The sequence below is a fragment of the Carassius auratus genome, unplaced genomic scaffold (genome assembly GCF_003368295.1).
Source record: "Carassius auratus strain Wakin unplaced genomic scaffold, ASM336829v1 scaf_tig00216449, whole genome shotgun sequence".
NCBI lineage: Eukaryota > Metazoa > Chordata > Actinopteri > Cypriniformes > Cyprinidae > Carassius > Carassius auratus.
In genome coordinates, this window is record NW_020528578.1 from 1 (window position 1) to 26,882 (window position 26,882).

Genomic DNA, 26,882 nt, shown 5'->3' on the forward strand with positions numbered 1-26,882 from the left:
TATATATATATATATATATATATATATATATATAATATATATATATATATATATATATATATATATATTATATATATTTATGTTCTGTTATTTCCATGCACAGTGCATGTTTTATGGTGGTATGAGAGTGGAGACGAGCGGGCATCGATACGGCGTACATCTCATGAAGACGCCAGAGTGGTGGCGGCAGGTCAATCTTAAATATAACTCATTACACAGGACATTATCATACCATTATTATCAGAGCATTCTGGGAATTTCTGTCTCTGAAATAATTATATATTTCTATTTTACTGTTTGTATTTTCTATTTTTTTGCAGTAAGGGAAAGTGCGGTGTACCTGGTATCACAGAAGAACAAACTCATGTTCCCCTGCGCTTTCTCACCAATGAAATAAAATGGCTTCATGCTTTGACTTTTGACTTATGTAAATGTAGAGGAAATTTGTAATTATGCAGTGCATGAGATCAGTGAACTGATAAACCGATTAAATTCTAGCAAGTTTCTGCTGATGGTCAAATAATGATTGTGAATCAAAATAATGCTTTGCATCACAGTAAGACTTCTGTCTTCAAGCTACTGCACAGTGTTTCACAATGTCATTCTGTTTCTAATAAATGCTTACATATCAAAGTCAGAAATGTCAAAATGTGCATTTTTTCATCAATAGCTTCTTTTGGTTACATTTTAAGCAGTCTGACGCTGAAAACAAACCATCTGTTGAACGTCACAGATCAAACAGTGTTAGGGTTGTAGAATTGTCATTTAATTGTTTAAATACAGTAAGTGTACAAAGCGAGTAACATACAATCCACAGCCATAAATTTGAAATGTAAACAGGTATTAAATGAGGAACATCACTGTGGCACTAAAACGTTTTTTTCCTTGAAGGTTTTTTTTGTTGTTGTTGTTCTGTGGTTTTGGTCGAACCCAAACCAATACTAAACCGTAAATGACAAACAGTAAAAACATTGTCTGTGGAGAATCCAGTGCAAAAAAAATTAACACATTTTGACTTTAAATAAATTCCAATTAACACAGCAAGTAAAGTGCTTGGATGAAAGGCGGACAACGCTGTCGCCAATCCCAATGAGATCCAAAATACTGATTTAACAATCCAATGTATGGACAGAGATCACACTTACTGTAATGAACAGCTATGTTATACAGCTGGAATCAGTGTTGTTTATTGATTTCTGAATTTAATTGTCCAGAGATCCAATGAAGGGCAGACCAGATGCCCTTATATGAAAGAAGGCACATAAATGGTATGTTTTAAATGATTTCCTTCGAAGTTGTTCATGCGACTCCTGGAGCATCCACTAGGATGTCCCTTGTCAGTCGAGGTATGTTACATATTGTAACCCAAAAGCTTAGTTGTATAAACTTTCTTTTATTATTTTTATATATATATATATTTTTTTTTTTACTACGAAGTCAATCACTTTTTTGTTTCGCCCATGCACAAAGACAAGTATTAAGATAACATGAGGCACTCTTGGATAGAACAGCCTATAAAATAATGCCCCTTCTGACTATTTAAAACACCTAAAACAATTGCTTGTTTATAAATAAAGACATATCAAGGACAAAATCATTTTAACATAGTACAGTTTCCAGTTTTGCAGTTCAGCCCTGGGCCACACAAACGATTCTGATTCTTCAGCATGTGATTCCCAGTCTTCTAGTCTTAATAAAAAATAAAATACAAATACACTGACCCTGAATTATCGATCATTGGTATATTCCATCGAGCCGATTATATTGCACGATGAAAATCGATCTCTGTCGACGACTGCACAAAATAGAGTCTGTCCAGAAATTTTGGCTTCAAGTTTTTAACACTGTGACTAACGTGGTTTGGATTCAGCCAGGCTAGAAACACGAGGGAAGTCTTTTTAATTTCTTTTTGCATTGACTTGCATTGAGTGTCTCAGCTGCAGTATCTGCTTCTCGCTGACCGGTGAAGACGTTTATCTTCACACAGAGGTCAGAACGGCAGACCGCAACTCAAAGGCCACAGAAACATTGTGAAATATGTGGAATCCACTTGTTTCAGTTAGCATGTAGTGTAAAGAGAGTCTCCGGCTCACACAAAGCTTTCTACTGGCTTCTCCGTGTTCTCTTTAGCAGACAGAGGGCTCAGGAGGGCCATGTTGATTGCTGTGTCTTTACGATGAATGGAGCTGTCTGAGTGATCGTCACTCTGGTCCATGGCAAAGTTAACAAATACCTGATGATTGGGAAGAAGAGTATTTAGTAATCACAACAAGATAAAAAAAGAAACATAATAAATATTATTATATACTAAATACTATACTAGTTTATGAGATTTAAAGGCAGACATTTATATAAAACAGTTCTTTTTACAAAAAAGTTTTTAAATTGTTGTAATTTTCCTTATTTTAAATCAAAAATGTAAAAATATCTAACTTTTCTGCTGAAAAAGTAATTTTATCCAATAATTATTTAACATTATTTACTGCCAAACATTCACTTTTAATACTATGGGAATTAAATGTGTTGTGAATCAATGTTATTTTCTAAGCATTGAGATAATCTTTTGTCTTTTTATTAATATTTTGAGTCTTTTGCAATTTTAATTAGTTAAACTTTTCGTGGTTATGTTGGGCTTTTGCCATATTTTAGTAGTAACTTTAATATTTTATATTCTTCCACAAACTTTTAAGATATTTATTTATTTTTATTTAAGTTTTTCTTTTAGTTATTGTAATACATCGTGTTAAGCTTTAACATGAAAAATGCTGCCTTGGCAATTAGCTAAAATAAATATATATATTTTTAAATGCAGTTAGCGTTTATTTCATTTTAAGTAATACAAAGGTTTTTAATGGCTTAAGTTTTAGTTAATTATACTACGTTGTTGTAGTACCAATTTTTTGCTGTCTTTAATGAATACTTATCATATGCCATGTCCCAAAAGGACAGTCCACCAAGAAATAAAAACTCTGTCTGTAATGATGACTATCCTTTCAAACAGTTGACTGTTGTTTAACTTCCTCTTGTCCCCAGTACATAAACCCTAATCAGAAATGTGCCAGTTATATTTTAGGGTTGGAAATGCCCCCTCACCTGGTCCAGAGTGGTTTGGGACACAGAGTAGTCTTCTATCCTGAGAAACTCTTTGTTCTTAGCGAGGATGCTGAAGATGTGAGCGAGGGAGGTGAGGGACGAGGGAAGCTGGTATTGCAGCATGTTTCTGTGTTTTTCTTTCAGGGTGCTTCCTGGCAGCTCGCTCTCAATGAACTTCATCACCGGCTGCAGTCAGGATCTGGGCCCGCAACCTTCAGAATTATGGTGTACCCATCGCCAAATCTGCAGGAAGAGGAGCAAGTGATGTCACATACATATATATGCATCAAAGCCCTCCCACATGTGTAAAAGTAATGTATGCTTTATGCTTAATGTTCTTGATTTGAGTCATTATTTTTGCAATTAATGACGCCGCTAATGAGCAGAATTAACACACTATACCTTTAATAGTTTAAATATAGCATGAACCAAACCATCCACCTAAAAGGTGAATCAAAAAACTGTAATTTAGAGTCAAAAAATCTATGAAATTTGGACAAAAAGGCTGTGTACTTAATCATTTCAAATGAGGGAAAGAACTACAATCTCATGAAGCATTGGTAATGACAAAATTGATTAAAATGACAAATATAAAACTATTGATTTGTTGCTGCTCTCTGATTGGTAGAGATTGTTTTGCAGAATCATGGGTAATGTAGTTTTTCCACAAGAATTCCATTGTTACACACAATTTAAAAAAACGAACAGTTTGAACTGATGAACTCAACAAAAGCATAGATGATCGACTAACAACCTCACAGCACACATTAGGTCTGTCTATACATTTTGAAAACCAATTCCCCAGTGCAGGAAATGAATGAGATTCTTGCTTCTAGAACCCGGTCGCTGCACTCTATTATTCAGGATCTTACCTGTTCTTCAGGTGCTGGACGCTACCCAGACAGCGGAACCTGCCGTTCACCATGATGGCCATCCTGGTGCACAGCGCTTCACATTCCTCCATACTAAAGAGTGAACAGAACACAGGTTAGTGTGGAAGAAAACCGATTAAATACTGCCCTCTAGTGATAGATGAAAGTCTAAGCTTAGCATAAATTGAAGCTAAACTAAGAAGACATGGAGATTTTAGAGGAAAACAATACTATCATTAACGCGGCCAGTGTAGCTGTCTAGCATTAGCTCACTTAACGTCCTTGTCTATAACTTTAGCTGACTGTTAGTGTTCAGTTTAAGTGCATAAACTTTGACTGTGGTGAATGTACCTGTGTGAGGTAAGTACGACAGAGCGTCCCTCTTTGATGACGCTGTGGATGCAGTTCCACAGTGCTCGTCGTGCTTTGGGGTCCATTCCAGTGGTGGGCTCATCCTGTAACCAAAAGCACAGCCAGGCTCAGATTTGACCATGTTTCAACAGGAAACACACACTGATTAGCTACACCATCTTTTCTTCACAAGTGTATCGCACACTCAAGTGAACTGAAACAGGCTTGCTGGCTATCAAGTGTGCTCATGTGATCTTTGTGTAATCAACCCATTGTGAGGCCTCTCTGAAAGCAAAGGCTAAAGAGGTCAGGGTAGTTTAGCTCTGGGGGTGTCATAGTCTTGAACTTCTTATACAACCAGAGCAGGAAAACCAGCTGAGAGAATAACCAAACAGTGGTCATTTGATCTAGACTAATGTTGTTTTTGTTGATTCTTTTGCAGACATTCACCCTGGGAGGCATAAGACATCGAGCCAGTTGTGTAAGTGTCTTTGTGTATACGTGTGTGTGTGTGTGTGTGTGTTTGAGGAGTTGCACATACCAGGAAGACCACTGGTGGGGCTCCAATGAGTGATATGGCGGTGGAGAGTTTGCGCATGTTGCCACCACTGTAGCTTCCTGCTTTCTTATCCACGTACTTCACGAGGCCTAGTTTACGGATACCCCACTCCGCCACCTGCCCAAGAAACAACATATTAATAGTTCCTATTAGGGTTAATCTCACAAAACCAGGTCACATTTAACGTAAAATCAAGGAATTTATTATATTATATTATATTATTATAAAAAACAAGAAAACATTGTATATATATATATATATATATATATATATATAATATATATATATATATATATATATATATATATATATATATATATATATATATATATATATACTGTATGTATGTATATCCTATTTTTTGGAATTCAGTTTGTTCTTAATTGTGATTTATCATTACTATAATATATAAATGTTTTCCCTTTTTCATATTTTTTGTGTATTTTAAGTTTAAATCAGCATAAGTTGAAGGCTGTATAAATAATTCTTATGCATGACAATAATGAGATGAGAATTATGGGGAAATGTGGTTAATGGTCAAAATGCAAAACATTTATGCAATATATATATATTTTTGTAATTCAATGTATTGTCAGTGGAAATTATTACTGAAATACAGTATTTTTATATTTTGTACAATTATTTTTTAATTAAATCAGCATACCTTTAAGTCTGTCTAAATGCTTTTATTTATTTATTTTTTTTAAATGAACAATATGATGGTCAAGCACCTACTTGTTAAATTATACATGTCAAATGTGACAACATAGGTCTCATTTTATTTTTTGGAGCATGTACAATTTCAGGGTTTATTTTTTATTTGGGGTTAAATATGACAGGGACCTATATGATTCACCCTAAATCTCACATACCTTGAAATTATATTAAAATATAACTAAAATTATATTCAAATAATAAAATGATAACAAATCACTGTTTAAAAACTAATTTTAGTTCATATACTCTGCTCACCTCACAAACTTGATTCTCGGGTACACCGCGCAGGATGGCATAGAATTCCAGGTGTTCCCGTCCTGTCAGCAGATCATTGATGGCATCAAACTGAGGGCAGTAGCCCATGTTCTGATGTACTTCATCTATTTCTCGGAGTATACTAGAATTGAGAAAGAGCAAGGTCATCAAACAATGCATTCACACTCACAGAATTTTAAGATTAACCTATGACCTATGTGTTTAAAACAGACTAAGTTGCTATAAGGAAGTACCATCTGTTCTAATTTAATAACTAAATGTATTTTACTGTCCATACCTTTTCCCAGCCAAGAATGCTTCTCCTTTGGTGACCACAGAGTCTCCAGTCAGCATTTTAAAAGTACTTGTCTTTCCAGCTCCGTTGACACCAAGCAGACCAAAACACTGAAAGAAGGAGGAAAGAAAAGTTTGTGGTCTTACACTAGACGTGACTCATTCGGATGAGGCTGATCATGAGCCAGCTGTCATCAATTACCTCTCCTGGAGGAATGCCAACACACAGACGATCGACAGCGGGCTTCTGTTTCCGCTTGTACACCTGAAAAAGACAAGGATGACATAATGATGAGGGCCCCATTTATTTGACTAAATTTGAAATACTAAAGTTGATGTCTGTGATCATCAGCAGAGGATTTCGGCAGACCTTAGTGAGTTGTCTGAGTTCAAGAATGTCTCCCTGTCCAGCTCCACTCATGATTCTCTGCCTCTCTCTGGCCACATCCTCATCTTCCTCTCCAATCGGAGTCAACTTGGCACTTAAAGACCTGTGGAAAATGATTAAAACATCTTCTTAAATCTTCTTATCCATAATTTCATTAGCATTTCATATAAATGTAATTTGTTTCAGAAAGTCGTGTTGTGATGTTGCTTACTTGGGTTTAAAGAAAAAACGGTACTGGATAAGGACTGTGATGATGAAGAAAACCAATCCTTCCACAGCCATAGCAAAAAGATTCTTGCCCACCATGTCCCACTCCAATGGAGAACGGAAACGGTTCTCACCTAATGCAAAGTAAGAGAACATTCAGCATCTATAATAATGACCCTTAGTAGACAGTAGACATAGATCAAGCTGATGAGGTCAAACTCTGAACTTCTTTGCTCTTATTCATGGAATCTTTGTCAAAAAAATTTAAAGGGATAGTATTTTTGATGAATTCTGAGAGCTCTCTGACTCTCCCATAGACAATATCAAGGCTCAGAAAAATGTGACATCAGTGGTTCAACCATAATTTTATGAAGCTACAAGTACACTTTTTGTGTGTAAAGAAAAAAAAATACTTAATTCAACAACTCATCTCCTCCTCCCTATAGCACCATTTTGGATAGTATAACATACGTAAACAACATTTGCTGTTCTGCGTCAGCAGCACCGTATGCAAATACGCTGTTTACATTGTTTACGCTTTGATCTGAAAAGTAAACAGCATATCCATATACATACATTGCATGAATTGTTGAATAAATTGGTCATTATTTTTGTTTCTTTGCGCACAAAAAATATCTTTGTAGCTTTGTAAAATGATGGTTAAACCACTGATGTCACATGGATTATTTTAATAATGTCTTTGCTATGTTTCTGAGCCTTGATCGTGTTAGGATCCTTGCTGTCAATGGTAGGGTCAGAGAGCTCTCAGAATTCATCAGAAATATCTGTTTCAAAGATGAATGAAGGTCTTACGGGTTTGGAACGACATGAGGGTGAGAAATTAATGAAAATGTTCATTTCCGGTTGAACTATCCTATACAATTTTAAGTGGAGCAAGCTAATCTTACCAAATCTCTCCAGGGCATCAGCCATGGCCTGATTCTTCACCATGTCGATGAGACCTCGACCCAGGCAGAAATGCGGGAAGATGAGCAAAACGTTCTTCAGGATGTCATTTAGGCCACCAACCTCCTGCAGCAGAGGATGAGCCGCATTAGAAATCATGTTGTGTGCTTGAGAATTACTGCTAAGAATAGCAAATCGTAAGACTGCATTAGGATGAAACCAAAAAACACATTTCTTACATTACTTCCAAATAAGTCCATGACAAAAGTGGACACGCTGCCATTGATCCCAATCAGGATATTGACACTAGTGAGCACCACATAAGCAGTGCTGGGGATTTTGAAGAGGAATGAAGCCGGATACATAAGAGGAGTGATGGACCATCTGAAGAGAGACAAGAATAAGTATTTATTATCAGAGAAAATGTTATATGTGCAAATTGGCTTTGTATTGAGGTCCCATGTCAGGCCCCAAGTGTATCTAGATACTATTATATCACAGAGACATGAGGGTGGGCTCTTTTCACTAAGGAAGATTCCCAGGTTGTGGGCTCTTTTGACTTTGGAAAGTATAATGTATAATCCCATATGGGACCCCAGAGGGGTTTTTACATATCTGCGGAACAGAGTGTATTATCTATACGAGGGTGGGCTCTTTCACTGCAGATATTTACAGAGGCCCCATGTAGGACCACAGCAATATCTAGGGATCAGACTGTCTATTTCCTTACTGGAATTATCAGTTAAGTGGATCTGTCTGTCTTACCCATAAAGAAGCAGTAGAAGGGCAAGAACAGGCAGGTTGGTTGCAGAGACGTAGGCTTTTTGTTGAAAGCACACAAAGATCAGGATCACCAGAGTAGCAGGAACTACATAATTGCACTGTACCAAAAACAGGCAGAAATGTGCATTAGAGATTTTGGGTCGGCAGCCAAGTAGGTGAGTGGTGTATTATGAGATTTGAAAGTGAAATCAAACACTTACCATATCCCAGAGAAAGTTGGCCAGCCAGTAGAGGTATGGCTGCACTCCGCTGATAAACTGCATGTGCTTGGCCTTATTCACTCGCTCCTGAATGAGGAAGACAACGAAGCTGGCGGGGACGAAGGACATGGCGAAGATCACACAGATGGAAACCAGCACATCCACTGAGGTGGTCATTCTGAAATCCCAAGAATCAGGGTTCAGAGATTAGACCCACATGAACAATTTGCTTAACGTTATTTAAACTGCATTCATTCAGTTTCAATGCTTACAGGGCCACTTGAGAAAGCTGTTCCTTGGTCAGATTGAGCGGATGGTTAAACGCAGTGATGCCAAACTGATGGGGGTCTCTGCCAGGTTGTAAGTTGGCACGCAAGATACCATTGTTCATTACATTGAGGAAGGCTCCAATACTGTGCCAGCCCTTGTTATTGAACCATATCTGGAAAAAAATGTCAATAAAGATCATTTCAAGTTCACTAGAATGTCTATAATGGGTTTAAAAATAGCAGTCATCCAGTTGTGACTCACCTTGACATTATTCTTAGTGTCCAGCCCATTGATGAAGCCAGACAGGCTTTTTAAAAAACGGTCGGCCGCTGATCCTGAGTCCTACAATCGTAGGATAAGAAGAAATACTTAATGCACAATTCCGGAGAAATATCTGATTAATTTCCTAAGAGTCAACGTTTCAACTTACCTTCCCCAGTTGGAAGATTTCCCTGACTCTGGAGATGGCGTCGTCGATCTCTTCAGCAGGAGGAAGTACCTGAGTGCTTCTAGCTCCCAATGAAAATCCTCCATATCTGAATTCATTCACCCATATCTTGTTTTTTAAGCTATGAAAGAAACAGTCTGTTAATGTGTTGAATGACGCTATACTGAACTACTTCATTTCATGTGGATAGACTATCAGGCCATACCTTTTCCCAATGATCTGTGCATAGGTCTTCACGAGATAGTCTGAGATGTTTCGTCCCGTCAGGTTCTGGAGGGTCTCAGTTTCACTCATCTTAATCTGAGGAGGTGGCAGTCCACCTGCACCAGCAGGGCATTCTGGAAGCATCTTCTTTTTGCCATTACAGCTGCATTCACAAGCAGGTGATGGGTTGTCCATGGTCCAGTTTGTTGAGGTGAAAATTTCCATCACGCTTTCTGAAACTTCTTGTGTAGACCATTCCTCATCGCCCATTGTACAGGGAGCATCACTAAAACCAAGGGAGACGACAAGCTTAGTTTTTTTTTAAATTAAATATATTAGCTGTTAAAGAAATAAAGGTTTAATACGTACAGAAAAAAAGATACTTACGGAATTGGTTCTCCTTCCATGCATCGTGTTCCAAAGCCAGGATCATCTAATAAAGCGCTGAGTAACTTTTGTGTGCTTACATCATGTGGAGCATCATCACTGCAATGAAAATACACTGTATTTAATTTCAGTGGTTCCATGCAATTATTTCAACTAAATGTTGAGTAGGACATCCTTGTCATACCTGATAAATGTGAACTGTTCTTCATACATCCAGGGATTGAGAGCCAGGCTGGGATATTTTCCGAATGGTGGCACAATAAGACTGAATACCAAAGCAATGCACACAAACACAGCGGGAAGAACAATCTGCAAAGAGAATCAAAGTGAGGTGATCAAAACTGAACTGTACTGACATGGGCTGTGTATCCCCAAAATAGCATAAGCCTAACTAGATTATAGAAACCACTGGCATCGGTAGTCTCTACGATCTAATTGGATTGTGAAAGAAAGCATTGCCACCAATAGTGTATACAATCTATTTAGGCTTACATTGTTTTGGGGAATCAAAGAAACCACTGGCACTAACAGTGTCTACGATCTACTTAGGCTTTCAATTTATTTGGGATTCGTAGAAACCATTGGCAGTTTCTTTCATCTGCTTAGTCTTATGATGCTTTTGGTAAATGGAGACTAGGTTTATTTTTTACTGACTATATTTCCCATTCCTACCTGTGCAAAGAAGCCTTTCCTTGAGCGGCGAGCATACAGAAATCTCTTCCACAGTAAAGCCACAAACTGCTGCCTCTTCAAACTCCAGCCTTTCACTTGATATGACCCTTTCCCATTGGAAACGCTCAAATAGTCTGTTTCTTTTGATTCTGGTGATCAAATACATCAACAGGAATATTATGGCTGACTCTACTGTAAAGATACAGTATTATAGATGTTGTAGGGCTTTTAAGGTTTACCTGGATCAACGTCAGAGTCGTTGCTGTCATCATCTTCGGTCAGTGGTTTGAGGCAGCTCTGGTGGTCAGCACCAAATGCGTGTCGTCTATGTCTGGGAACTGGCACAGTTCCATCTAACAAAATTAAAAATACAAGATGAGATCTTTTCTGGATTTTTGTCTATGTACTGCTTATTCAGATTACTAGAGAGCTAATAGTGAGGTACAAATTTACCTGAGATGATTTCAGCGTCAACTCCACTGTCCTCTGCCACCTTAAGGAAAATCTATAAAGACACCCAAGAAAGATGATTAGTAACTTGCATATGTAGTAATAAAATCATAGCTGACATCCTACAGCTTTTTGTTGACAGATGAAAGCCAAGACAAGCTGCGCATACAGTACCTCTTCAAGTGTAGTATCTGAGATACCATAGCTGGAAATGCCAAGGTCAGCGAGCCGATCATCCAGGTCATGGAAGAGCTCAACGAAAGCACCATCTTTGGCAGACTCGTACGGCAACACATATGTGATCTCATGACCGAGGTCTTCCACCATGCGAGAAGCAGGAACGTGCTTCAGGATTAGACTGGAGATGAGGTCTACATCAACAGGAACAACAGGAGATTCAGGCCATGTAGTTCCTGCAGAACAAATTGGAAACTTTAGTGAAGATTCAGTTTTAATCTCAGGAATTGAAAAGTTATTCATCATTTTAAAGTATGAGGTCAGGTGGTGTCTTACCTATCGCAGTGGCGGCCTCGCTCTCTTGATCACTACCTAGACCAGCATCCGAACTGCTCTCAGATGCATTGTCATCCTACAAAACAATGAGCTTATAAGCGAAACAACAAATCAATGTGCTCATCAAGTGTTTTTGCAAACTGAAGTGCACTTACTTTCTTAACAAAGGACACAGTGCTGCTCGAGTTCCTGCATGAGCTGAGAGAAGGCTCAGTGTTTTTCTTCACCAAGGTAAGATAGTAACCAGTTCCAAGTTGAGTCTTAAGAAAGAGCGAAGAGCCCACACAACAAAGCTTTCCATGGGAGATGATAGCAATACGATCGCCCAGAATATCTGCTTCATCCATATGATGGGTAGAAAGGAGGATAGTCCGACCTAAGAAATACCCAGTCTTCATAATTAATTATTTTAAAAATAATAGATTCAATAAGATCTAATGGAAATTTTCTTTGTTTTTAAATACAAAACAAATGGAGTAGTTACCTGTACGATACTTCAGAAGAAGGTCCCAGATGCCTCTTCGAGCGTATGGGTCCACACCAGCAGTGGGCTCGTCCAAAATGACAACCTTTGACCCTCCAACAAAAGCAAGGGCTACCGAGAGTTTCCTCTGCATACCACCTGAGGAGCACAAAAATGTCAGTTTGCAACAAATCAAACAACCATCAAATTATAATTTCAGAGGCTGTAATGGCACTGACCTGACAGCTGGCTGGTCCTGGACTTGCGTTTGTGTGGAAGGCCAGTATCAGTCAGAATCTGCTCCGTCTCAGCCTTCACATCCTCTTCAGACAGACCCTTCAGACGGGCGTAGAACCAGATGTGCTCCTCTACTGTCAACCTGAAATATGACAGGTAGATTTGAATTCACAGAACTATACAAATCTTAACATCAACTAGTGTGTGACTTGTGTTGTTTTTGAATTAAAGCACTTACATGCTGAAGAGGACGTTGTGTTGTGGACACACTCCGAGACTCCGTCTAATGGAACTGAGCTCTGAGCGAATATCTTTGCCCATGATATATGCAGTGCCAGAGGTGGGAGGGAATAGGCCAGTTAGGATAGACCTAAAACAATGAAGGCAAATTGGTGGGTTAGATATTGTAACCAAAAAAAGAAAAAACTCAGTTTAAGCAGCCATTACTCCAATCCATATGATCCTTCAGAAACCATTCTACTATGAAAGTGACAAATCTAGGGTGAATATAAAGTGAAATTTAAACGTACATGGTGGTGGTTTTTCCAGCTCCATTGTGACCTAGGAAAGAAGTAATTTGCCCCTCATAGAAGCCAAGTGTCAACCCATCGACTGCTAGCTTTTTGCCATGACGGTAGACCTTCACAAGATTCTTAATGTAAACTCCCAATTCAAGGTGAGTGGGTTCCTCTTCAATGCAGACGGCTTTAAAAAAACAACAACAACAACACAAAAAATAATTAATCAATTGTATTGAAGATTATATATAGTAAACAAATTCAAAGATCTAAACTGACACTAACCTGCCTTTTTAAAAATAGCATAAAAATTAGCTTTATAGTCAGTAATCGGCCATAATGTGAAAACAATCATCAGTTCAGAATTTTAATATTGGTGTATCACTTATAAAAACTTCTTACCTCCAGCATTGCCCTTCTTTCCATGAACGGCAGTATTTTTTGTGTTGCTCTCTCCAAACCAGTAGGATTTACTGAAAGGGAAGTACCATGGCCTGGGAATGCCATACTGCCCTGGGAACACAGCCTCAATGTACCAGGTCATGACCCCATACAGGAAGGCATCAAAGTACATGAGGATGAGGCAGGTGGTGAGGTTGTAGTTGTCTTCTTCCATTGGGCTGGAGAAGAGGTTATTCCATTGGATGCCCACTCCCTGCTCTTCAAACAGGGCAAAATACTCACAGCCAAATCCAAATGCCACTGGAGACAGTAAGCTCTGTGAACACAATCAAATTAAAAGTAAGTAGTGTTCAGTTTTTTCCACCTGAAGTCCACTTATAATGCTAGACAAGGTTTATCTACAATGCATAGGGAATTTCTCACCCAGTATTTTTGTCTTGAACAAATATAAAAAAAAATAATTCAATCAAGATATATTTACTTGAAGCGAAATTACATAAAATGAGTAGTATGGCTTTTTTAGTTTATGCTTAAAATTGGGAATAAAAAAATTAAGGTAAAAGGTCAATTATTTTATTTTTCTAACCCTACAAGGCAAATTTACTTCTTATTTCAAGCTTAAATTCACTTTATTTTGATAACTCCCTTGGAAAACAGATATAATTTTGGTTCTCATGACAATCATGATTTGGGAGTGTTTAGATAAAAATATATAATATAAAAAAGAAAAAATAATCTGGTATGATTTGAGTCAGATTAAATCATGATCTTTAAAAATAGTTTAGTTAAACTCAAATAGTTCAAATTACTTTCAAAAATCCATGTACTGTAAATGTACTGATTGATATTCCCTATTAAATCTGTGCCCTTGAGCTGGACACTTAATCTCAGGTTTTTCCAGCAGGACCTGGAGTTCATGCAATAAGTCTGCTGCAAGTTAGTTTAATGACAAGTAACCAGGTAACTGCGCAGGATCAATCCATCTAGGGTTAAGTGCCTTGGTCAAAGTAATCTCAGTAACACTGGCTCACCTCTAACTGAACTCTTGTATTAGTGGCGCAGACCTTTAATCTAGCACAAGCATTTAACTAGTTTCAGCAGGAACACCCAAGTACAGATTCCTTGTAATCTAGAGTCCGGAACCAAAGCCTACAATGGGTTTAAAGTGCGATTTTACAGTTACAATATTCTCATCGCACCTGTAAGTCATTTTAGATAAAGAGAGCAGTATAAATTAGTTTTCTTATGCAATATACTGTATGATAACCTAAGGCCAACAATTAATGACGCTGCACACATACGCATTTGAACTTTGTAACTGATATTTAAAAAAATGTTTTTTTGGTACTTACAGCAATGACTTTGGCGCTGAAGCCCACATAGTCTTGCCAAGCCACACAGAGCACATAAGGCAGGTAGAGGGTGAAGTAGATAATGCCCCCGCAAGCCGCTGCCAGGTTGGCACGTGCGAACGCCGTACTGATCAGAAAACACTGCATGATGGTTACCACAGCGAATGACACGAGGAAGAGGAAGACTACGCCAGGGTCACTGTAGGGCAGGAGATTACCCATCTGGAAAGATAAAAGAAATCAGCTTTATTGACTCTGTTAAGCTTCTATTAATGATGATTTCTTAAAGAATGCCACATAATGAATAATAATCTTTATTATAATGAATAATAATAATCAGGGTTACTATAGGGTATGTATATATATATATATATATATATATATATATATATATATATATATATATATATATATATATATATATATATATAAACTAAATAACTAAAACTAACATAAATAAAAAAATGTGTTTTACAAACACACACACATGCATATATATGTACATTTTTTTTACTAAAACTACATAAAGTATGTATGAGCATACCAAGATAAATTCCTATCAACTGTAATGTTGAACTTGAACTAAACATAATTAAATTACTAAAACTTAAAATGAAAATATAAATATGAATAAATTGTTCAAAATATAAATACAAACTAAAATAGTATCTCAAAGATACTAAAATAACAATAATAACAGTATTAATAATAATAAGTCTTATTATTAAGTTAGTATTATTTACTTATTTATTTTATATTATAGTATTTTGAATTAGCTTTATCTCTCATTTTTTATTCATTTACATTTACTTGTTTGCAGTAATTTTTTGTGCTTTTGTCATTATTTCTTGTATATTTTATTATTTTCATATTTTTTATTTTATCATCTTCATTTTTATTTAGTTTTTAATTCATTTTGTTCTAATTTAATTTAATAAAAATGTAATTTCATTACATAAAAGAAAAAAAAAAGTCAAAATTGCATTACAGTAATAATTCAAAAATTTGAGTACTTAATGTTTTTTTGTAAGGCTAAAAGTGCACTTCCTAGAAAACAACTTAAGGTCTTAAGATCTGTCTTTTTAGTACCTTGAGTAGAAGAACTAGCAGGCCTGCGCTGATGAGAAGAGGGATGAAGCTGCTAATGAACCAACTTAACCACAGGATACCATTGTCCAATCCCATAATCCTCATGGTCTCCTTGAGCCGGGCCTCCTTCTCATAGACAACACCTTTGATGATGATGGCCACTGAGTACATCCAGGCCAGAGTCATGAAAAGCGGCATGGAACGGCTCATAATGCGAAGGAAACTACAGGAAAAAGATTTTATTAAATAATTGTTCCACTTCCAACTGTTACAGAACATTCTGAAAGTTTACCACGAAGCAGTCTTTTTACTGCAAGGGAAATAGTTTAAAGACAGTCCTTCATAATTTGCAGTCTCTTTTATTCAACTTGGTTTATTTGCAGTGAAGTGGAATACTTACATATCATCTACATAACATGGATAAGGCATCTGTTGGATGTAAACACCAGTCTTCTCTTTGGTCCCAGTAACTGCTCTGATGATGCTGTGTTCAACTATATCCTGTAGGTAAGTAAATCCTCCCCAAATATACCTCATATCCTCGAACGGATCAGCCCTAGGACCGGGATCCCAATACCTGCCAAGCAAAAAGCACAATAAGCATGTGATTTCATAGCACACAGTCTCGTTTCCATCACTAGGGCATTTAAGAAAAGAAAACACCAACTTACCCATCTTTAATCTTGTTTGTGCGCTCCACATTGTCGATGTCCATGCGGATCTTGTAATTGACGTGTTGGGGAAGTTCAGAGCTGTTGGACTGAATGTCCAGAAACACGATTCCTGCCCAAAACTTTCTGTTATCCAGAAGAATCATGGACTCGTTCACCATTTTCTCCTCTGTGCTCACAGGTTCAAGTTTATCCAGGTTTACACACTGTTGAAAAAAACAACACCATTCAGTCACAATGTGGCTTTATCTATCTTTTGATAATGAGTTGTTTTTATTTGACCATATTAGATTATAAGCATGCTCCAGTGGGTGATTTAATCAATAACTTTTATAGCTGACCTAGAATAATCTATGTGATCCGTAATAGCTTGGTCTTGTTTTACTGTAAAAGGGAACTTTTGACCCATTAGAAATGACTGCGTGTTGTTTGTCTTCTCCAGTCATGTTATACATCACTTGAGCCTACATTCATGTTGATTTTCACTTCCTTTTTATCTTTCACATCTCATTTTGTTATATTAACATATGTCATGTTGCTGACTTAGACATATTACTAACTAAAAAAAACCACACAATTCATTGGAACAGGACGTACAAACACCTCTTGCACGTGCCTTTCTCTCGACAAATGTGCTGGTTGCGACATGCTATGTGACTTATGAATGGTTGTTGATGTGTTTTATGTGAAAGTATGTATGTGGGAGACAGATGGATTATGAGATAGAAAGGACACGTGTAGGAGGAGAAAAGAAAGGAAAAGGTAGCATGAAGAGAGCTGTTCTGACCTCCATGAAACGGGATATGCTCATAATGGCCTGATCCGTCTCATTGAAGACATCCCGCCACGTAAATGCTGTCCCATGGGGACGTGTGTCCTCGGAGTGCTTAGACAAGAAGCTTATAACATCCTCCACACTCCATTGAGTCCCAGCCAACTGGGCACTGAAGAAACTAGCAGTGGCATTGTTTCGAAGAAGGATCTGTGTTTAGAAGAACAATGAAATGGAAATTACAATGAGCTTCAACATTGGTAAACTCCAGCCAAATGGAGGCAGTAATCGGAGTTAGGCAGATCATACCCGCATCAGATCCATTTCTTCACTGTTCTCCATGAAGTTCCAAACCTTCGGTCTGGCTTCTTCCCACATTCCGCCTAAATCTCGTAGAACTCCGAGCTCCTGAAATGTCTTGTTGACCTGGGAAAGAACAAAGATTTTTATCAACAAATCAGGGCAAGTACCATGCACATTTTTTTTTTCCAGGATGGTTACCTCATGAATGATCTTCTGTGTTGCAGGGCTGTGTGGCGTGTAGAGGATCTTCCCCATCAAGAGAGGTTTCAGTGCTCTCCAGATCATTCGAGAGATAGGACTGGCTTCCATGTTCTTCATCAAGTTGTTACAGTATGGAGCTAGAAGCACAATACATAAGAAGATGCATTTAAGGACAATTTAGCATTCATTTAATTTGACATTCATTTAATGTTGCATGCTCTGCATCATATTGTACCACTATTGTGTAGTACGCTAGTATCATATTTCAAGCGCAATTCATTTTGTTTATTTTTGTTTATATATATATATATATATATATGTGTGTGTGTGTGTGTGTTTGTATAAGAAAGAAACTTAAAAAATAAATGTTTCCTTCATATTTTTACTTTTTTATAATTTAAATAAGAAACCAATCCGATGTATAGTTAACATTTGATGCTTAATACTATAGAAAAGCACTAAAAGTTTTTCAGTTTTCATATATATATATATATATATATATATATATATATATATATATATATATATATATATATATAAAATAAAAGAATACAATAAATAAAAATAAAAGACAAAAAAGGACATAAATCCTAAAAATGAAAACAAAAGCTAATTCTAAATATTATTTAAAAATGTAAATAGTATATAAAAAAACTAAACACTATTGTAGCTTTGACGTACTGGTGGTGTTGTCATAGACTGAAACTGGTTCGTCATCACTCTCGTTGTGGTTGCCGAACAGCGCCTGGAAGTTGCTGTCCTCATACCAGTTGAGGGATTTGATCTTGAGGCCACCGCCTTCCGGGTGTCCACACACGATTCGGGACACAGCCTGGTACATCAGACTCGGCGAGCCGGTGGCGTTTTCTGACAGAAACAGGATCTCGTTTCGCAGGTCACTCCAGCTCCTCATACTGGCCAGCTGAAAGAATGACAGAGGATACAATTATAATCGCCAAGTCAAGACGGCTGAACAAAGTTTACTTAAGCGGTTTCCGTTAGTTTGTTAAACAGGCGTGTCAGGTTTTATATTAAACTGGTGTATCTTTAAAGAATTTGTTGAATTTGTTTTTCCATGGAACACAAAAGGACACATAATGAAAAATGACTAATCACTCTCAGTTTCAAACATTAAAAAGTATTATAAAAGTAAGTTAAAAAACTTGCACACTATATCCAAATCTTTTAAAACCATATAATAGTAACAGTATTTGGAACAGAACAGAGTTCAAGTCATTATTCACTGAAGATCTTTGGTTTGTGACCAAATCATTCAAACTGTTTTTAACTAAATCAAATAACTCACAAATCCAAAGGATCTTTGGAATATTAGTGCGCAAGTAGTTTGAACTGCTGTCATGATACTTTTATGCTGCTTTTGTGTCCTTTTTGATGCATGAAAGCTCCAGTTTCTATTCATCCTAACTGAAAAGAAGCAAAACAATCGTCTCCTTTTGTGTTTCACTCAAGAAATAAAGTCATACAGTTTTTGAGAGTGAGTAAATAACAGAAGAATGTACATTTTGGGTGAACTATCCCTGTAACATTTCATCAGAGAGAAAATTGTCTGCTATTAGGAGAGATAATGTTAGTGATGGTGTTTGCCTAATCCTCGACAGCTACTGTCATTGTGTAGCTCATGTTTAGAGGTTTTACACAACAATCCTGAATCCAGAAAGTCAATGCCCCAAGGGCCTGACAAAACCCAACACAACTCACTTTAGACAAACAAACCCTCCCATGAAAAGCTGGTTCTGCTTTTTCAACACACAAAGGGTTTTGTCAAACATAAAATAAAAGTCTCTCATAAATGCATTTCTAGGCTGGGAGGTTTGCTTTTCGAGGTTGGCTGACAGGAAAAGAAATGTTATTCTGTGCTGGTCACGACATTTCACATTAAAAAAAAACAAATGCCCTGAGAACACTTGAGAATTTTTATTATAAATATTAAGAAAAAGTCTGTGTGTCTCCATTTAATCTCCCTGCTGTGTAAGAGAAACAAATATAACACATTATTATTGCTTTTTCTTTCCTACAGGTGTATTTTCACTTCTTCAGTAAACTTGATTTTTTGGAGGTTCTGCTAAGCACACTACTCTTACTTTTCCTGTAGTATACAGTATTTATACCGAGTACATAGTGTGTACAGTTAAACAAAATAGTAGGCAGTATGCAGTAAGCAGTAAGTTCGAACCAGTAAATTGCTTCTGCCCGTCTTTTGTTTTGAAGCAGGTGTGGTGTACGGCATACAACTCTGCAGGATAAAACCATGTGAGCCTTACGGATCTGACTCAGCAAGCAAACAAATCACGTGCCGCTGATTTTGTGTAAAAGTGCACAGAGAATGAAGGGCGGAGGGTGCAACAGATGTCCTACTGCAAAAACAAAACACTCTCACAGAGGGGGAGAGAGCAAGAAATCAAGGGATAATGGGCCATCTAAACTTCACTAAGCTGTACAGAGAAAAGGTGCATGCAGTTTCTGAGTTCCAGAATAAATAGAATGAACCCATACTATTACTAATATGCTAATTTGGTGCACAAGAAACTTTTTGCTACTTAATATTTTTTGGGAAATCGTGATCCACAACCAAAATGCTGCAATAAGTAAGCTCATTTAGAAAAAACCGCATTCAATTGATCAAAAGTGACATCAAAGACATTTATAATCTTACAAAAGATCTATATTTCAAATAAATGCTGTTCTTTTACAATATCTTTTCATCAAAGAATCTTGCAAGCAGCATAACTGTTTCAAAATAATAGAACATGTTTCTTGAGCAGTAAACCAACATATTACAATGCTTTCTGAAGAATATTGTGACACTGAAGACTAGAGTAATGAAAATGTTTTTTTGCACTTCGTCTAGTCTCTTACCAACACATTGAAAGGTTAATGGAATTCACCATCCGTCTCAAACGTGAAAGTGAGCCAGCGAACTAGACAGTGGGTTGACTTTAATGCTCCATTCATGTAGACTTGAATAGCCAAAGGTTTCCCTCTCAGTTGAGCAGAAAACAGAGAGGCTTTTGTATGGGCAAACAGGTCATGAACGCCCATCTCACTGTGTTAAGCAAACGTCTTTCTTGCGGTTTTTGGATACTGACTGCTGAGTAGATTGTGTTACTCTCTCTCTGGATGCTTGTTCAGCTGTGCTTGGTTGTATATCTGTCCAGCTAGGAGCTGAACCAACTTTCTCTTCCTCCTGCTGTGCACTGCTACAGCTGGCAAACGAGACCCTACCGAACCCATCGACACATACAGGCCCAGTGCGACACCTTTACTGCTGCGTCACTGGCCCTGCAGTTCCGCCATTAAATGTCACTTACACTCTCATGGGATGATTCTAGAGCCTTGCTGTGTGCTGGTTGTCTTAAATATGATAGACAACTACAAGTACTGCAGTTGTTTGAAATTTCACAGGACTGCTCAGGATTGTTCTACATTGTCTGGAGTGATAAACGCATACACTTTGATGATAAGGGAATAATATGAAGTCTACCTCCACAGCCAGTGATCCCAGGCTTTCCAGAAGGTTGTCTGTAGCTTTGGCAACTAGACGGACATCAGTGGCATTAGTCCTTATCTCTGACTGTAAAAAGCAGAGAAAAGATTTCATTAAATACACTGATTAATTTATATATTTATACATATACATATGTACATATACATATATATAATATATATTTACACACACACACACACACACACACACACACACACATAACAAATAAATAAATAAAGTAGAAGTATAGTGTATATGTTTTATTAATATAATTAACATTTTGTTTTACATTACATTAAATAAAACAAACATATATATGCTATCAAATTATGTTTTATATATATATATATATTTTTTTATGAAACACTGTTTTAATTTACGTGAAGTTATAGTAGATGACTATAATGAAATGATAATATGCATGAACCTGAATAGGTTATGTCATCTACAGTATTGTGTGTCACTGAGTTTATATGACTGTTAAATCAGATCTAGTTAGTTGCCCTTTAGTTGCCCTCGTGTAATTACTTCTAGCTAATTTGCATGTCTGTAAATGATCAGAGAACCATAAAAGTTACACAAGTCCATATTTATTTCATGTATTCTACATGCCATCAGCCAGCGAAATAAAACTAAGATGACATATTAATCTGGTTTTCCACTGCACTTCACTCCCAAGAATCCTAAAGATGAGTCAAAATCATCTTTCGTTGACCAGTGAGATCTGTGAGTCAAACGGACATCTTCGTATCTCTTTTAAACGCTCATAGGGAGAAGCAGAAGAGAGGAACTGAAGCTGTTGTAACTACCAGCTGTGCCTTCAGGATATATATGAAGGTAGGTGTGTAGGGCAACGTGCAGCGACATGCGTCCTCCCACGCTCGTCATAACCAGCTCATTCGTGCTTTCTTTTTTCCTCTTTCCCTTTAAGCTGGTTGTTGAGTTTTTTGTGTCTCAGCACATTGCATGCCAATGATAAAGTCACCTGGTTTTGTTTTTAACAACTCAGCAACAGCAGCGGAGGACTCTATTGCACTTCTTTAGGTGATAAGATGATGACCTCTGTCACCCTCAAACACAAGGTGGGGGAATTTATTAAGTAACAGTTTAATTAACACCTTTTCCTGACAACAAAGCCACCCCATCTGGACTCGTCTAGAGCTCTAGACTTGCCATTTACGTTTGTCTACAGTAAAACCGCTTGTGTCCTCTGCAACAAAAAACTAATTATGTATAATCTGGACACTCTTATGAAATGAACAAAGTTTAATGAAGATGCTAAATGGTAGAATGTAAAAATCTGAATCGCATGTAGAAAATTAAGTGTCTTTTAGGACCATTAGGATTTTTTGTGCACTGGAAAATTATTTTCTTGACTATTAAACATAAAAGTTTATAATCTTTTATAATTTTTTTTTTTTTTGTGGCTTTTTTAAATTACTCTTTTTTAAATTGCTCTCAATTATGATTCTCATTAAAAATATTTAATATCTTAGTTAAACGTTATTATTTGACCCTTAAAAATGACCATTTAAAATATATAGAAAAATAAATTTATTATTTAAATGCATAATAATAATAATAATAATAATAAATACCCCCCCCCCCAAAAAAAAAGACATTTTATTACTATTATTCATGTTTTAATTATTTATTTATTTTTTTGGGTGGAATTTATGACATTGACATATATATATATATATTTCTTTTTTACATTATGATAATTTTAATACATGGTAATTTTATTTAATGTTACATATTTTATGGTAATAGCAATTTATTTATTATTAAAAAACATTTATGAAATCTGTTCATTTTGATTCACTGTACGATGTTTCTTACCTTAATAGGTTTGAGGAAATCCAAGTTGGACTTGAAGTGTCCCTCGGCCTGGTCTAGCCAGCTTTTGGGAGCGCTGCAGATGAGCTCCTGGGTGAATCTCGCCACCCTTTCGTCTGGAATGCTCACAAAATCCTCAAGTGTGGTGGTGCTGCACATGTCTCTCAGATGGACGCCAAAACCTTTGATCAGCACCTGAAACATGAGGAGCATCGGTGATAAGCAGTAGGAGTGAGAGCAGACAAAAGGTGTTTATGTGATCTGTGAGGGGTTTTGGAGATAGAAGGGGACAGAGCTTTTCATATGACCCATGAGTTTGTTATCAGGGCAGGGGAATCATAAGGCACTTAGACTAGATGCCTTGAATGAGAGGCTACATTAGGGTAAAACTAGGCTGTCTATGGTCATTTATGAGGACTTTAGATTATGTAATGTCCCGAGGGCATGTCACATGGCTAACAGCTATTGATTTACAAACAATAATCAAGTTGCATGCTGGTTGCCTCTCTTTAACGGATTCCTAGGGTCAATTTAGCAGCATGTGTGGGGTAAACTATCAAAAAGGACCTAAAAACTATGACCATGCCTTCCAAACTGTATGCGGTGTAGTTACAGTAGAGCAAGTGTGAGGTTTGGGTCTTTGGGCATGGAAGAAGTACTTAATTAGTCATGGCCACCATTTATTCTGAAAATAATGCTTTCAAATTCTCACCTTTTCAAGATTTACATCAGCTTCCAGAATATTCTGCACCTGATTATGGGAAAAGGAGGCGTTTTGTTGGAGGAACATGGAAAGGGTTTCATTTTCACCCAGGAAGTCCTTCAGCTTGAAAACCTAAGGACAAACATACCACTTTAGTGTGTGCGTGTTAAGCAATGTTTCACAAAACCACCATACAATGGCTGTAGTTATCGGTTTTCAGTAATTTGACCAGACTTTTAATTTCAGAAGACGCCCCCCCCCCCACATTTTAGGATTACTGTTTTTGGAAACACACCCCATTTACTATTAGTTCAGATTTAAATTGCATTCGTACAAAACCTCAAACTTTTAATCAGAGTACATGCTCTCACATGCTGGAATTTAGAGCTGTTCATTCAGGTGAAGAGCCTTTGAGAGTGTTAACTACACACTCGTGTGCTCTCCTTAAATTTCGTTCCCCTTTCAAGGTTCAGGTTCATGTCTGAGCAGGCCGGCAGGTAAGGTTGACCTGGGCGTGGAAAGAAGTGATGACGGATTCATCGCGTGATTCCACAAACAACGTACAGGGAGTCTAGTTTCCCAAATGTTCTGGAGTTTAAAACAGAGGCTGCAGTAGCCCACACAAATCCAGGAAAAATTGTACAGACTTGTGTGAGAAATCCTTCCTTAAATCTGTTGCATCACACTATCATTCAAACGTTTGATGCTAATAATGCAAATCCTTAACCATATGAATCTTAAAACGTGAAGTCGCTTTTTTACATTATCTGTTGAATATGACAACTCACAGTTGAAACAAAAATCCTAAAATGCAAAGATGGATCTGTTGAAAGTCAAAGATTGGTCAGACTAAACGTTTTTCAGATCCCTTTTTTTTTATGGAAGTGTGTGTAAAAACTGGGATCAAGTCTGTAAATTTGAGGACGTCTCTCATGTTGCTTGATAGAAGAAACCCCATCTCCAATCCATACGTCTAAAGTTATACCTGATGTGAATGGAAAAGTGTAGCCATTCACACCTAGCTGACAACTACCCATGATAACCCTCACCCGGAGCAGCCCAACTGTCTCCATGTCTTCCATCTGTGCTGTTCAGGGAAACAAAGGCTGGAAGTGTGTTTGTTGCTAGGGAGGGCCGGAGCCCCAGGAGGTGGCAGATTCCTGAACTATTCAATCGCTTCCCCACAAATTATTCTTTTGAAAAGAGGGTAAAGGGAGAGAAATAGGGGAGTAAACTAGGGTCTGAAAGACATGTGCAGGGACATCTGTAAAGTCATGGCCAATTACATCTGTTAGGCATTTTTAGGTAGTACAGGTATATGCAAGCATAAAATGAGAGGGTCTAAAGAGTCTAAATGAGCCGTGGTGAAAAAAACAAACATAATCCAGTTCTCAGACAGTTTAAACTGTTGTCTTGAAATTCACTCCGACATTCAAAAGTTTGGGGTTGGTAAGATTGTTATTTTTTATTTTTTAAATGTATTTGAAAGTTTCTTATGCTCACAGGAATGTATTTATTTTATAAAATAAGTAAAAACACAAAAATTGTGAAACAGTATTATTATTTAAAATGGCTTTTTATTTTTATTTATTTTTTAAATGTAATTTATTCCTGTGAAGACAAATAGCGCTGAATGTTCAGCATCATTACTCCAGTCTGCAATGTGACACGCTCCTTCAGAAATCATTCTGATACGCTGATTTCATCAAGAAATCTTATTATCATCAGTGTTTAAAACAGTTGTTCTGGAAACTGATTCTTCAATGAATAGAAAGTTCAAAAGTCAAAAGAACAGCATTTATTTCGAACGGAAATCTCTTGTAACGTTATAAGTGTATTTACTGTCACTTTAGACCACTTTAAAGCATCCTTGCTGAATAAAAGTATTAATTTCTTGTAAACAAAATCATCTTACTGACCCCAAACTTTTGAACAGTAGTGTCCCTTTATGTTTCTGTTTTCCAGAAACTGCACAAACCATCTAAGTCGTAGTGATCAGGACAGCTATGTCAACATTTTGCTCAACTCAACCCTCAATAACAAACAGAACCATTACAATTTTCTTTGTCCATTACAACAATTAGCATCATATTCTGGGCATGATGTTTTTTCATAAACGTTGTAATTTATTATTAGGCTAATGTAAAGCAGCTATTTAAAGCTCTTTGTGAATTCAGCATCACAGCTAATCATAGCAAAAGATCTAGGTGCGAATGGGTTCAAGCGATAAATATAACCTAAACCCAGAGAACTCAACCCTTTTATGTCTGTTGCCATTAGTTGTAATCAAAAGAGGAGAATAAAGACAAAAATGTATGAGATCTCAGCATGCGGATGCCACGACGAGCCCCACAGTGACTGGAAGGCGAGTTCAAAGCATTCCTATTGTTATACACGACAATAATGAAGCTTTAATTGAACAGGCTGGACTGCCATGGCTCTTTTTCCTTGAGAATTTTCTGAACTCTATTCTGAAGGTGTATTTACGGTTAACTGTGAATTTAGGTAAGTTTTGGACCATTTGATCCTGTTTTTGTCTGTCATCTTTGAAAACAATGAAGTAATCTCCCCATTTCACTCCGTCAGAGATCTAAAAATGTCATCATACTTCACTTTTTGGTAAAAACATTCTGTATATTTATACCACAGACATTCTGTGATGTTGGTCTGTGCAAACCTTTTCTCCATTAGGCAGAGAAATGCAATTAAAGCTCACTTAGCGTGAAGAAGAGAAGTCCTGTGAACGGGAAGAAGACAATTCATGCTGTATACCCAGCACACACTAAGTGAATAGGGCAGGTAATGCTAAAGGAATGGATTCTGGGATGTTTGTGCATATTTACACCCACACAATGCCTGAGAGTTACTTGTCATGGCTTGGTATAAAAGGCTTGATCCTTCATTCATCCACCCACTTCCTCCTCTCCCAGTGGAAAAATTGCACTGTCCCAACAAATCCTCAAAGACTGATGGGCATTAACCTTTCGTTATATACTTACAAGGATTAACTGATAATTAGAATAAGTCACTTTATGCTAGGAGATGTGTTCGCTATGGAACAGTACAATTGCTGAAAAGGGCAAAAAAACATAACATAGTTCAGCCAAAAATGACATGACATTTAGCCCTTTGTAACTGCAAACCCAACCAACTCTGGTGGAACATGAAAAGGTACAAGCTAAAATATACGTTTTCAAGTCATTTATAAAAAATTAAATAAAAAAGGCTCAAAGCATATTCAAACTTGATGAAAATATA

General features: G+C 37.0%; 1 pseudogene; it reads right to left on the bottom strand.

The window, feature by feature from the left end:
- Positions 1-1,960: 1,960 nt before the first annotated feature.
- On the bottom strand, positions 1,961-24,706 carry LOC113098247 (ATP-binding cassette sub-family A member 1-like; annotated as a pseudogene).
- Positions 24,707-26,882: the final 2,176 nt, after the last annotated feature.